The following is a 13,319-nucleotide window of genomic DNA, read 5'->3' as shown; positions in this document are numbered from 1 at the left end:
TTCTTTTCATTCTAATTACCTTTGCTGCAACAGATGATCCTTTCAATCCGACGTCAAGCTTTTCGCCCATACGATGCAAGGAGATGGATCCAGATGCATACATGATTGATTGGTTGCCCTTTTGCGCCAACGCAAGCATGATATCGCCGGTGCAGTCCATCTACCGCGCACCAAACTCGCAATAATATCTGCAAAGGCAATCCACATCGGCCAAGCTTATCCGAGCATCGCGATTAGGGATCTGATCATCCTCTGATGCTAATAATGGCAAAATCTGGATAAGTATCTCACCAACTGTTGCCATTTGACATGAAACGGGAGGAGGAAAAAGACGTTGTCAAGTGCAAGGTGACAGGAGAATATGGTACATGCATAGCTCAGTCATAGCTGCTTGACATCTTCTTTTTCTTGAAACAATAGCTGCTGCTTGACATCAGGTTTTACCTTTGCGTGTGCTAGGTTCATTCAGCTAGTCCTGCGATGAGCAGTGCCTGAAACTGAAAGCCTCCATGCATCCACCATGGTGATGAGATCAAGATCAAGATCAGGACTTGGGTAATGCGATTGTCAACGGACTTACAGTTGGCGTTAGGTACGGAGTTCCTTGTTCCATGCATGTCGACAGGATCGGACGACAGCAACTCGATCAGGAATCGTCATGTTGCTGTTGGAAACTCCGGACAAGTTTATCCGAAGCAGCTCTGCAGATGTGTGTGTGGTCTGAATCTTTCGTAGACTGCAAATTAAACTTGGAATTTGCCTTTGCTCTCGGCGGTCTCCTGTCGTCCAGCTGGATGTGGTGGGCCATGCATCGGGGGCGTGCATGTGGGCCCCCACCTTTGTCCGGCCTATCTGGGCCCAGGTGGTGCGTGTAGTAGTACCGTGTGTGAGAGCATGTTGGGCCTTTACCTCACCGACCCCCTCTTTTCTTTTTCTCTGAGATCATGTCGGCTCACCTTGATGCTTAGCTGCTTGCTGATTCTTCGGTGACTGAAAAGAAAACATGAAAGGAAAAGAGTGGCGAGAACATGTGCTTCCCGGTCAGTGGACCAGGGCACCAAGTTTTTGAGGAACGGTACAAAGCAAAGCAGATTGTACTAGGGGTGAAAACAGTGTCTCGGAATTCGAGTTGATTTGATTCCGTCTAAATCAGATGCCATGCTTTTCTACCAGCATTTTTCATGCATTCTTTTGAGATTAATCATTTTTAATTCGCTCCTAGTGACAGAGAAGGCAATGAGAAAGGTCAATGAATTATGTGAGCACACACTTGCTAGCTTAGCTAATCTTATCTCCTTGCTAGCTGCTGCTTGAGCACGCACTTGGCCAACATACCGATCTTGCTCCGGGCGCACGGAGCCGCCCGTGCGCCCCCCCCCCCCCCCCCCCCCAGCACGCACTTGACAGAGAAACCTTGATTAGACGACACATATACTAGCTTAGCTATCCGCTGCAGCATATGCCAAAACGACCAAACATGCCATGACCTGCCCAGCCCGCGGATTGGTGTTCTGACCTGCATGCACGCACCTGCGACCGCGGCGGCGCCGGCCGGTGGAGCCGCCGCCAAGTAGACGGCCGGGGACGACGGACGAATGCTTTGGGCACACGGCATGGGCTGCACCTGCAAGGGATGGATCGCGGATGGGATCATGTGCGGTCGGGGATGGGAGGGGACAGCGGCAGCAACAGCGTCAAGCAACAAACTCAGTCTCTCTAATCCCACGGCCAGATTTGTATATGTGTATATATATTATATATGCATATATTTATACATCTATATTATATATATATAAAGTATAATAAACAAGTCCAGTTTGCTCCTGGGTCGGCCCGAATTGAGTAGAGAAGACATCAGAGAGGAACAAGCTAAGGAATGTGCGGAGCCCGAGATCGAGGACCATGCGTATATCCTCCACTGCACGCACGAACTAACGCATCATGTGGATCTGATCGCGATAGAATATATAGGAGGAGAGCGGCGGGATCTCGGTTAATTCCACCAGGCTAGCTAACTACGGTTAGTAATAATGAATTGATCCCGAGGGAATTAGCTAGTGGATGGCGCCCTTGCTAAGCATCGTCAAGCATGCATGCATCGATCGCCCAGTAGCTTTCCTTCACTGGCACTCCTTAATTTCATGCCCCGGCCGGCTCTCAAGACAGTACAGGATCATGCACGCACACGCATCAGGGTTGTTGGTTTATTACCCGGCCCCTGGCCTATCTCTGTCTATATACTGAATGCCAGGACGACTGTCCGTCCTTAACTTTGCCTGCCGGCCTGCCTCCATATTGGCAGAGATGTATTCTGCATTGTATACAAACGTAACTCAGATCACTAGCTAGTTTTCGTTGTTGTTGTTGTTGTTGTTGTGTATATACTAATATGTTTAGTATTCATGTATATAGATGTTAGCACATGTACGCCGCCTCGCTATACACAAAGCTACTAGTATATAGCCCTTGTTTAGATGCATAAAAGGGAAGCTCTAAAGTACTGTAGCACTTTCGTTTGTATCCGATCATGGGTTAACTGGGCTCAAAAGATTCGTCTGAGGAATGAGAGTACTCTATCCTGCTTGTGATGAGTGAATTGTCAACCGTGCGGTGTGATCGTGCGCTTGGTCTTTGGATTGCAGATACACGGGCGTCAAGTGTCGACGGAGAGCTGCCGTGGAGGTGCTGTGGCTGATGGACCGTGCAGTGGACGGCGGTGAAGGGCAGCCGGGACCGGAGCTCTTGCCGGGCGGTAGCTGTGGCGTCCACTCCTGGATCGAGGGCGCAAGCGATGATGGAAGGCGGGTTTCTTGGTTTGCGCCACAAAACCAGGCAGGCGGACGGCGGTTGAAGACGCCAAGTCGTGGAGACACGGGCGTCGGTCTCGGGACTGACGGAGGCGACGGGCGTCGACGGCGTCTAGGACCTCGCTGCGGGCGAGGAGGTGACGGGCATCGAGCGGCGTCTAGGGCCATCAGAAGGCCGAGGCGGGAACGGCGTCTAGGGCCACGGCGTGGAGGCGGGAATCTTCCGGAGCGAGGAGTTTTGGCGGTTTTCTCAAAACCGGCCATCTACCCGGGTTTCATGGACCTTCCAAAATCGTGGACCAGATCTTCATCAAGATGGTGGCATCGTGGACAAGACTTCGTTCCGAAGAAAGAACCTCAGCCGTCAGATGAGATCGTGTACAGGGGGATGCTGCAGACCAACCGGTCTGACCGGTCCCTGGCACCGGTCTGACCGGTCTAACCAACCGGTCTGACCGGTCCATGGAACCGGTCTGACCGGTCTCAGCGGGTATAAATACCCCCACCAGCCCGTGGGTGGTTGAGTCTTTTTGAGTTTTATTGAGTCCTTTTTGTTTTTCCTTCCCCTTCCTCCTGCTCCAGGTTAGGGCCAAGGACTCCAACGCAAAACGAGGGTTAGGGTTTAGCTAATCTCTCAAATTAGTGGGAAGGAAGATGGGCGGATGGCTCTAGCCTTTGTATAGGTGAATTCCTCTGAGATTAATGAATGAAATTCGTTTGAGATTCAGCTTTTGTGTGCTGAGTTCTCGTCCTCTCCCTCCTCTCTCGCGTTTTGGGTTTGAATTCTCCTCTTTTGGTGTGCTTTGTGTTTGGAGGAGACAACCATTTGAATTCGTGCTTTGTTGAACTCTTTGTGACGACTCCGATGCATCTAGTCTAGTGCCAAACCCCCTGGAATCGCGAGTTCTCACGAATTGGAGTTTTTGTGTTCTTGAGAAAACCCCAATCCACTTTAATCTTCTCCTGAATTCTCAAGATCCTTTAATCTTTTGGGAGAGATCTCTTAGGGATATGCTCACGAGACAGGTGTGAAGGGTATCCTCCAAGTTTCGTTGGATTCAGACTTAGTTTGCTCGAGATTTGCCTTTTGAAGCTTTGGTTGCGGGCTGTCTGGGAGCGATCGGTTTCTCTTCCTAGGGCTTTTTGCTTAGAGATAGCTAGTCCATAGCTACTCTCTCACCCTAGGTTTGAGGGCTTGTGGTGATTTTCGGGATATAGGCCAACGGATCGATTTCGAGAGAAATTTTAATCGGCTCCCATTCATCCCCCCTCTAGTCGCCAGTTTCGACCCCTCATCGTCTCGCAAATTATAGACAAACTATGTAATTAGTTATTTTATTTAGCTACATTTAATATTTTATGTATGTGTTAAAAAAATTCGACGTGACGTAGAATCTTGTAAAGTTTTGAAATTTTGAAAGAAACTAAACACGGAGATAGTCAAAGACTGTACTTGGTTCGCAGTATGCGTGCACACGGCGGCCAGGCTACGTGCCTTTGCAAGCAAGCCATGTACGCAACGCAATACGAGGCAGAGATGACTACTAGCTATCTCTCTCATGCGCATGACTTCCATGCTGGAGGAACGCGGCCTCGCAGCTTCAATTCACAACCCAGCCGCAGGCATGCGTTTCTGCCAAGCTACGGCGCGCGGCCATACCGCCGTGCATGCGAGCGGCTGATCCCTCTGGCGGGTGGCGGCAGCGTGCGCGACAGCGCGAGTGTTTCCTTGACAACAAGGCACATTTCTTTTCTTTCTTAACTCTTTTATATACATATATATACTGTACAGACAGATAGGATGTGGTCACGTCAAAGGCCGTGTTCAGTAGGAGCATGCAAAAATTTGCATGTAAATTTTTTGGCCCTTTGACCACTAATTAGAAATATTAAATGAAGTCAAATTGCAAAACAAACTCAATAACTATGGTGCTGTAACAATTACGGTAACTAATGAGGCCTTTGACCGTATGATTAGGAGATGATTAGGGGCCTGATTGGTTTGCTACCTAAATTTTGGCATGTCAAAGTTTTGGCAAGACAAAATATAGGCAAAAAAACTTGCCATCATTTTGGTAAGCTAAATGTGAGATATTGGCGGCTATTGGTAGCAAACCAAGTGCTGGCCAAAAAAAATGGCAACTTTTGCTTAGCCAAAATGTTGGCCACCAACCAATCAGGCTCTAGACGCGGTTACTGTAGCATCACTGTAGCTAATCATAGTGGATCTTGGCTCATTAGATTCGTCTCGAAAAGTTACACCCATCCATGAAAAGGTTTCGTAAATAAACTTCGTTTAGTACTCCATGCATGCATTCGTCTTTTTGTGTAAAATTTTACTAAACATAGTGAGGGTGTGTTTAGTTGGTGAAAAAGTTTGGATTTGGGTACTGTAGCATTTTTCTTTATATCTTGATAATTAATGTCCAATCATTGATTAATTAATATTGTTAGATTCATCTCGTGGAAATCAATTAATTATTTTTTTAACTATATTTAATGCTTCATACATGTGTTTAAAAATTTGATGTAGTGGGTACTGTAGAAAAAAATTGGAAACTAAACAGAGCCTGAAAGTCGAGCTATCGCAGCTTCGCAGGCAGTCTTTGCGTGGACTTCTTGTGCATTGCCTGATTCTCTACTTTAAGAATGCATTTTTCTGACCTGCATGCTAATCATGCGCGACTTATAATTGTCATACATTATATGTCAATATGTGGACGTCATGGTCATGTATCTGGATTGTAAGACTATATCATCTGGACATAATATATTTTTTTTGGTTGGTAATAAAAATAGTAAGGTTGATATGGTCCTCTCTATATATGCATGCTTCCGTAAATAAATACTCCATTCCTTGTAAATTATATCTTAGTTCCCGCGCTATGACTTTGTCTTAACTTCACTAGTGTTAACCTTAAATTATTAGTAGAAAAATAAAACAACCACATCTGCAAATACCAAATAGAGAGTGGATGCAACGAAACTAATAATTTAATGTTGCAGATGTTCATGCCTTTTATACTAGCTATAGACTTGATTAAAATTAGATAAATTTGACTAAGAATAAAACTAACTTGAACTGTACGTAATTTGGGGAGTAACTATGAGTAGTACGTTACTGACTTCCTGGATTATTATCTGTCCTTTAGGGCTGCTACAATAATCCATGTCTATTTGCCGTACGTCAGAGTCATCCAGAAGATTGCATTAGCCATACGTGCAATTTGGAGCTATTTGTCTCGAATTTCTTTCAAACAAGTTGACTCTATCTTAGAAGATAATCCGATGCCATTTTCGTCATTTTGGCATTAACAAAGACAATGAGTGTTTGACTAGCTTGAAGAGTCTCTATATGGCTTCATAGACCTGCTGGCAAAAAGAGGTAGTTTAAATTAATCCTCATGTCTGATGAATAAAAGTTCGAGGGCTGATGACAACATTCTTGACTTTGAGTCTGCTGGGCCAGGTTAATTTAGACTTGGACCAGCCAATCAAGCAATAGAGGGGAAAACCAATGTTGGACCGATATATGATGTCTGTCTGTACGTAGCATGATGATTTGTGGAGCATTATATATTAAAAATCCCACTTCCAAACTTATGAAATATCTGACTATGAACACATACGAAATGTTGGACCGATATATGCTGTCCGTCTGTACATAGCATGACCGATATAAGTATTGTAAGGGCATGCTCAATTCAATATAACGGTATAATTAATTTGAAAAAATTTAGTATTACCAGGAAATTCCACATTGGGGAAATGTTACCTATCCTTTGCCATGGTTCTTGTGTTGTTGTGCTATATGCTATTGCAAAAGCTTTTTTCCTTTTTTCTTGAAAATGTTTTGAGAAAGAAATAAATCGATCATAGGTGAGATCTAGAGTTTAAAAAAAATCATGGCATGCCAAAACAGTGGTAATGAATAAATAAACAACTGCTTAAGTCCAGAAAAGTGTTTTTTGTTTTTCTTTCTGAAAAAGTCTAGGAAAGTATGTACTCGGCAGTCAAATATGCTACTTTCTCCATTACACAATGTTTGTCCTGTCTCGGTACCTTAATTATTCCCGTCTTAAATATTAGAGTAATAACTGATACCAGGATTTTATCAAATTTGTGCCCACTTCAGGAAACAAGTAATAGCTTGGGTGGCTAGAGGAGATGATTATACCCCCAGTCAATGTGTCTCATCAATTAATACTGTGGCCATTTCTGTAGCCGTTAAATATCATGATTTGCAGTTCCGGTCTCCCATAAGCATTCATATATGGTACATATGTGTGCATGCAACCTCTAAAAAAGAAGAGATCAATTCGATCTATATCTAGTAAGAACCCCAACCATTCTGCAAACATTTAAGTAATTTTTTCGTGCCTCTTACATATATATGTTGACCACATGACTATTGTGCTTTTGTGTGTGTGTGTGTGTGGGGGGGGGGGGGGGGGGGGATGATAATACCTTCGCGAATTCCGTGGCTCCAAGCCTCCAACTCCCGCCAAAATATAAATCTTCGCATAGCTTTCTAACCGATGCATTATTATAGGTTTCTAACCCATGCATGGGCCAGGGCCACATTCGTTTGACAAAACAAGCTATATATAAAATTATAAAATACATAGCACATGATATCTGAAGCGCAATCCATCTAACACACACCAAATATGCAGTTAGATTCGCAATTTGCAAATGCAATCGACACATTGGCTGTGCTTATCTGGTCAGCATATCACGATTATGGATCTGCTAATAATGGCAAAATCGGATAAGTGTCTCACCAACTCTTACCAAGAAAGGGGTTCTGTCAAGGGGAGCTGACAAGAGAGTAGTACATGTTTGTCAAGGGGATCTGCTAATATAGCCGCTTGACTTCATCTGAACCGTTTTCTGCAGGTCGATGTATGGTCTGAATGTTTATTTCGTACGCTGCACACTGGGTATTTTGCCTTTGCGCTCGTCCTCGTTCTCCTGCCATCCAGCTGGATGTGGGCCATGTATGGGGACGTGCATTTGTGGGCCCTCACCTGTCTCTTCTCTAACTGGGCCCAGCTTGTATATATGTGTGTAGGGTGTTGGCATGTTGGGCCTTTACCACACCAATGCAACTCCTTTTTATTTTCTTTTTTCTCTGAGAGATCATGCATATCGATGATGAGGTCACCTGATGGCTGATGATGCTGGTCGGCAGACGGCAGTTCCTTTGGGGGAAACCTAGCTGTGCACGACAAGGAAAAAGGAAGGACGCGAGAACACGTGCATGCCCTCCTCCATTGCATCGAACCGGGATTCATAAAAACAGAGCCATTCAATCGATGGCAATCGTTTTCCGTTAGTCAGAAAAAACATGCCTAGTGGAGGTCCACCCGGGATCAAACACAAGGTCGTCTCCAATCCATATGTTTCTCGTTAATTCGGGTATTTCTTTCATTAGTAGGCTTTTTTTTGAACGAACCGGCACAAGAAGGTGCCCATTTCATTTATAAAGAAGAAGTAAATACAAGTAGATAGTCACGGAAGACTACATACGGAAAAAAAACACAGACCGTAGGAAAGACAACGTGAAGGCGTGCGACGTCCACCAACAAACACTCTTAAAAGCCGTTGCCGAACTCCTGCCGTGACCTCGCGTCAACGAAGAACCTAGAGAAGAAGACCACACGGCACCAAAAGGCCACCGTCGTGCGGGACCCATCACCGAAGTACCGCTGTAGAACCACACTCCACCTGATAGAATGATAACACCAGATCCGGACCTCTTGCAGGTTGCCTCGCAGTCTCGCAAAGGCACAAACGCGCGGGGGCCTCGCCACATCCGCCGTTGGACTCCACCTCACTCTTGTCGCCTCGAAAAAACACCGCACGCGGGGGCCTCGCCATGTCCGCCACAGCACTCCACGTCACAGATCCATTTCAAAAGTCGCCATTAGGATAGAGGCAGAGTTGCCCCACTTCCAAGAGCTTCCAAAGAACAGCCATGCCCCAACAGAAGACCGACATCACCTCGTTGCTCCACCTGCGCAAAAGGCTCCCGCCGCCATGCCAGCAAGCCAAGGTAGTCACTTGCGCCGTCTTCCGACGATGAATCACACCAGAGTAGTCCAGCAGAGCTGAGCCACCCGCCGCACCCCGTTGCAAGCCAAGCCGTCGCATGATGTCGATGCCGCAAGCGCCGTCGCCTGACATTGTCCCGCACCGCACTGACAGTTGCCTAGCAACGCCAGCCGCCACGGTCCGCTGCCAGCAGTCGCACCGACAAAGTGAGATAACCCCTGACCGCCACCAGAGGAGCGAAAGCCACCGCACGAGCTTTGCAACCCCATGAAGCTCGCTAACCTGCACAAGACCGCTCGACACCACCACCGAAAGGGGCCATCCAAGAGCCATCATCATCGGCAATGCCAGAGCAGAAGTTGGGTCTCAAGAGACGACGCCTCCACCGAGGGGACGGCGCTAGTGACGCCACCGTCGCTCGTCCAGAGAACTGGACAGGGTTTTCACCCAGAGAACTCATGTCGCAGGGAGATACAAGATGACGCATTGACGCCCCCAACGGGGAAGATGACACCCTAAGGCGCCGCCGTCATCGCTGCCAGCAAAACAAGCAAAGGCTTTCGCCCAAAGCATCCCATCCGTACGACAGCATGTACCCCACCTGACACGCCCAGGATCACGGCCGTGTATGGCTTTACGGGGGCGACGCCAATGGTCGTGCCTCCTCGCACCTCACGCAGATTGCCTTCCTGTCGCCGCAGCCGCACGCAAGTCACCGAGGCCCTCACCGGCCACCGTCGTCTTCACACGCGTTGATGAAAGCGGTCCATGCCAGCCCGTCGTGTGGCCGCCGCGGCCGACCGTTGCCGGGGACTGCTGTTGTAGGCCGCTGCTGCCGTCATCGACCCGGCCGTCAAAGCAGACTGCCTGCTCGCCGCCGCTGCCGCAAACGCCGCCCGGCAACGCCGCTGCAAGCCGCCACCCATCGACGCCCTCTGCAGTGGGCTGCCGGAACCGACCGCGGGATGCGCAGACCGGCCGCAGGAGCCCAGAAACGCCGGCCGCCGGCCTATTCGCGCCGCGGCATTGCTCGGCCGCCTCCACTCGCCGTGGCATGGGCCGCCACCACTCCGCAGATCCGACCGCGGGATGCGCAGACCGGCTGCCGGAGCCCAGAAACGCCGGCCGCCGGCCTTGTCGCGCCGCGGCATTGCTCGGCCGCCTCCGCGCGCCTACGGGCCGCTAGGACTGGAGCCCCAAGCCGCCTCGCCAACCGTCGTGCAGAGCGCCGGGACTAGCAGATCCGGCGGTGCAAGGGCCGGATCCGCCTGCCGCCAGGCCGGATCCGCGCCGACAATGCACCGGCGCGCCGCCAAGCCGAGGTCTCTAGCGCCATCCCGCCCCGGCGCCAGAGCCTCCCACAGGCCGATTCGCCCCGCCGTCGCCTTCCTCGCCGGCCGCCGGACTTCCGGTGACCAGCTCGGGCAACGGCGAGGGTGGGGAAGGAGCTGGCGGGGACTCGAACGCCGGCGCGATGGAGCCCCCCGGTCGCCTTGCGGGAGTGATGGGGGGAGAGGGGGAGAAAGAGAGGAGCTTGAAGCAACAATTCTGTTGCAAGTGGCCTCATTAGTAGGCTATGAGCTTCTTGCAAAATACACGTAAGATTGTAAGTCATTCCAACTTTCTTGGAGAGTCAAATTATTTTATGTTTGACCAAAATTATAGAAAAAATTACAAAAGTTTATAGCACCGGATTGATATACTATGAAAATATATTTAATAAATAATCTAATCATACTTATTTGATACCATAAATATTAATTCTTTATTATATAAATATAGCCAATGTTTTTTTTAAAAAACTTGGCTCTATAAAAAAGTTAGAATAATAACTTACAACTTGGAACGGAGGGAGTAGGTGCTTTTATCAAATGTAAAAAGATCGGCCGGTGCATTACCTCCCATGTCTTTCATAGGGTAGAGCATTGGAGTGTTCGATTCATAGATGTGAGATGGAGCAAATATCTAAAAATCTACCTATCTTCCTTATTAGCTACACATTTAACATTTGTACAAAACAATAAGGTATTTCAAGGCAATTCCCAAGAGTGACGAATCCTTTGAGTCCGACCAGTTTGAAAAGCAGACACACCTGATGCATGTGCCGAACCAAACATGTATGCTGCCATGAGCTTATTTTTCTTAGGGAAAAAAAGGCATACCATGCGGACGGGGCCTACCTGTCAGGAAATGTCCGGGCCACGAGACACCGTATTTCGCTTGGACCGATGCATGATCCATACATATCATGATCGTCGATCCTGAAGTCCAGCACGTAAACACCCCTACGCGGCGTCGCCGATCCGCCAAGTAGACGGCGACGACGCATGCTTTGCGCGCACGACATGAGCGAGCGAGCTGAGGGTGATCGAGACCGAGATGGAGATGGCTGATGCAGCAGCTGGGGATGTGCATGGGATCATGTGCGGCCGGGCCGGGGGGAGGGGACAGCGGCAATAGCGTCAAGCAACAAACTTCATGCTGCCCGGCCGGTGCCCCTGCCATGCACGCACTCTAAGCTCCTATAAAACCTAGCTAGCTAGCTAATCCCGTCTCGCTCACTTTTAGTCTCGATCGCTCAGTACTGTACTGATCCGATCCCACAGTAGTCGAATTAATTAAATAATTAATTAACAACCCCCAGCTTGCATTGCTCATTGGTCGGCGAAAGAATTGAGTAGGAGTGGAGAAGAAGACATCAGTGGAGATCAAGGAATGTGCGGACTCCGAGGAGCGAGCATTCGGATTTGTAAATGAGCTCCGTGCACGGACACACGCGCGCATGTGGATCCTTCGATGCCAATAGAATAGCGAGAGGGGATTTCGGTTATCCCCGCGGGCCCGGCGCGTTAGTAAATTGATCCCGAGGGAATTATAGTTAATTAGTGGCGCGCTAGCTAGCTTGCGAAGCATGTACGTACCCGTAGCTAGCTTTCCTTCACTGGCACTCATTTCTTCATGCCCTCCAAGACAATGCAAGGCCGGCCGGCCGGCCGTATGATCTTCAGTTAGCACTTAGCTGCTGTGTTTAGTATTTGTTTATGCACTGAATATACGTTGCTCAGCAGTCTGCAGCTTGAGTTATTCATGGATCGGAGGAGAGCCCTGCAGTAGTTTGAATTCCCGTCAAAGCAAGCAGCTTACTTGTAGGCTTTGAACGGATCAAACTTCAAGTAGTTCTGCATGCCAGCCCTCTGAAAGAAACGCGTGCAAAGAAAGTATGCACATGCAGCATGAGAGAGTTTAATTTCTTGCGCGCTCGGATATGAATGATGGGGATTGCTCACCGGTCTTTGTCTGAATAATTTCGACAGAGTTGGAGGAGTATATTTTTTTCCAGCAGAGATGTAGACAGTGGCGCCTTCGTTCGTTCCTTCTCGTACTACAGCTTGTGAAAACGAAAGCGGCTGCTTCCACCGTTCTACATAACTTCATCTGCTTCAACGCGTGCTTACTATATATACAGTTGAATACCCCGCGCGTTGCTGCGGGATTTCAGGGCAAAAATGTTGAAGTTGAGTGTGTTGAAAAGATAGAGTTATGAAGTTGCAGCCAATTTTAACATTGCAGATATATGGCATGTTTGTATATAAGAAATACTTAAATATGGAAGTCGATGTACATATAAGAAGTTCTAGTTGCATAAACTGATAAAAAGAGGAACCATAATAGTTATGATAAGGATGCGTAAATTTTATTCCGGGAGGAAATGGAAATATCTGCATCATTTTGTGAAGCAAGAGATTGGACTTTGTATTGACTCTCTTGGATAACTGAAGTTTCTGAATTTTTAAAAAAAATTAAGTGTGAGCAACGCAATTGTGTGAAATGTTGATAATCGGAAAGAATATATTTTGTTTAATAGTTTTATTAGTACCTATGTTTCATTGGACCAATGTAGATATTTTGAATTGGTTATGGATTCTCCACCATCGTGATCTGTATTACTGTAGTATAATAGGATGTTAGGAATGAGTGTGACAAAAATGCATAAGGGATGTCAGCACTTACATTATTTTTTTAATATTTTGTTGCTAATTCTGTCATAAAAATTGTTCATATGGCAATATAAAACCAAGTAAAAAGGTAAGAAATCTTAATGGGTTGCGGAAGGCCAAGATATGAGCTTTCATTCAGATCCAATGGTTGAAATAAAATGATGATGTGGCTTCACCACAAGTGAGAGAAATAGCTATTAATGACTCTTAGTGGGTTGCACTTATATTAGATATATAGATATATATATTCCAAGGTTGTGTTCTGAACAGAATTTTTATTTGATAGAAATTATTAATATTGTGCTAATAATGGACGTCGTCGACGGCAAAGACAAATTGTGGCATTGCTGGTCAGGTTGTGATCTGATCAGATTTTTTTATTTGATACATATGATTGTATATAATTAATTAAACTGACCATTTAATTTGTGTATATAGTACTATGTATCAGTTGGCA

General features: G+C 47.0%; 1 long non-coding RNA gene across 1 annotated transcript; it reads right to left on the bottom strand.

Moving 5' to 3' along the window:
• Nucleotides 1–12,536: 12,536 nt before the first annotated feature.
• On the bottom strand, nucleotides 12,537–12,854 carry LOC120684003. The gene is made up of 2 exons (XR_005679022.1): nucleotides 12,742–12,854; nucleotides 12,537–12,646 (listed from the first exon to the last, which is right to left on the bottom strand). It is a non-coding gene; the product is annotated as an uncharacterized LOC120684003 (long non-coding RNA).
• Nucleotides 12,855–13,319: the final 465 nt, after the last annotated feature.

This window comes from Panicum virgatum, chromosome 7N (assembly GCF_016808335.1).
Source record: "Panicum virgatum strain AP13 chromosome 7N, P.virgatum_v5, whole genome shotgun sequence".
NCBI lineage: Eukaryota > Viridiplantae > Streptophyta > Magnoliopsida > Poales > Poaceae > Panicum > Panicum virgatum.
This window is presented reverse-complemented; position numbering and strand designations above follow the sequence as displayed.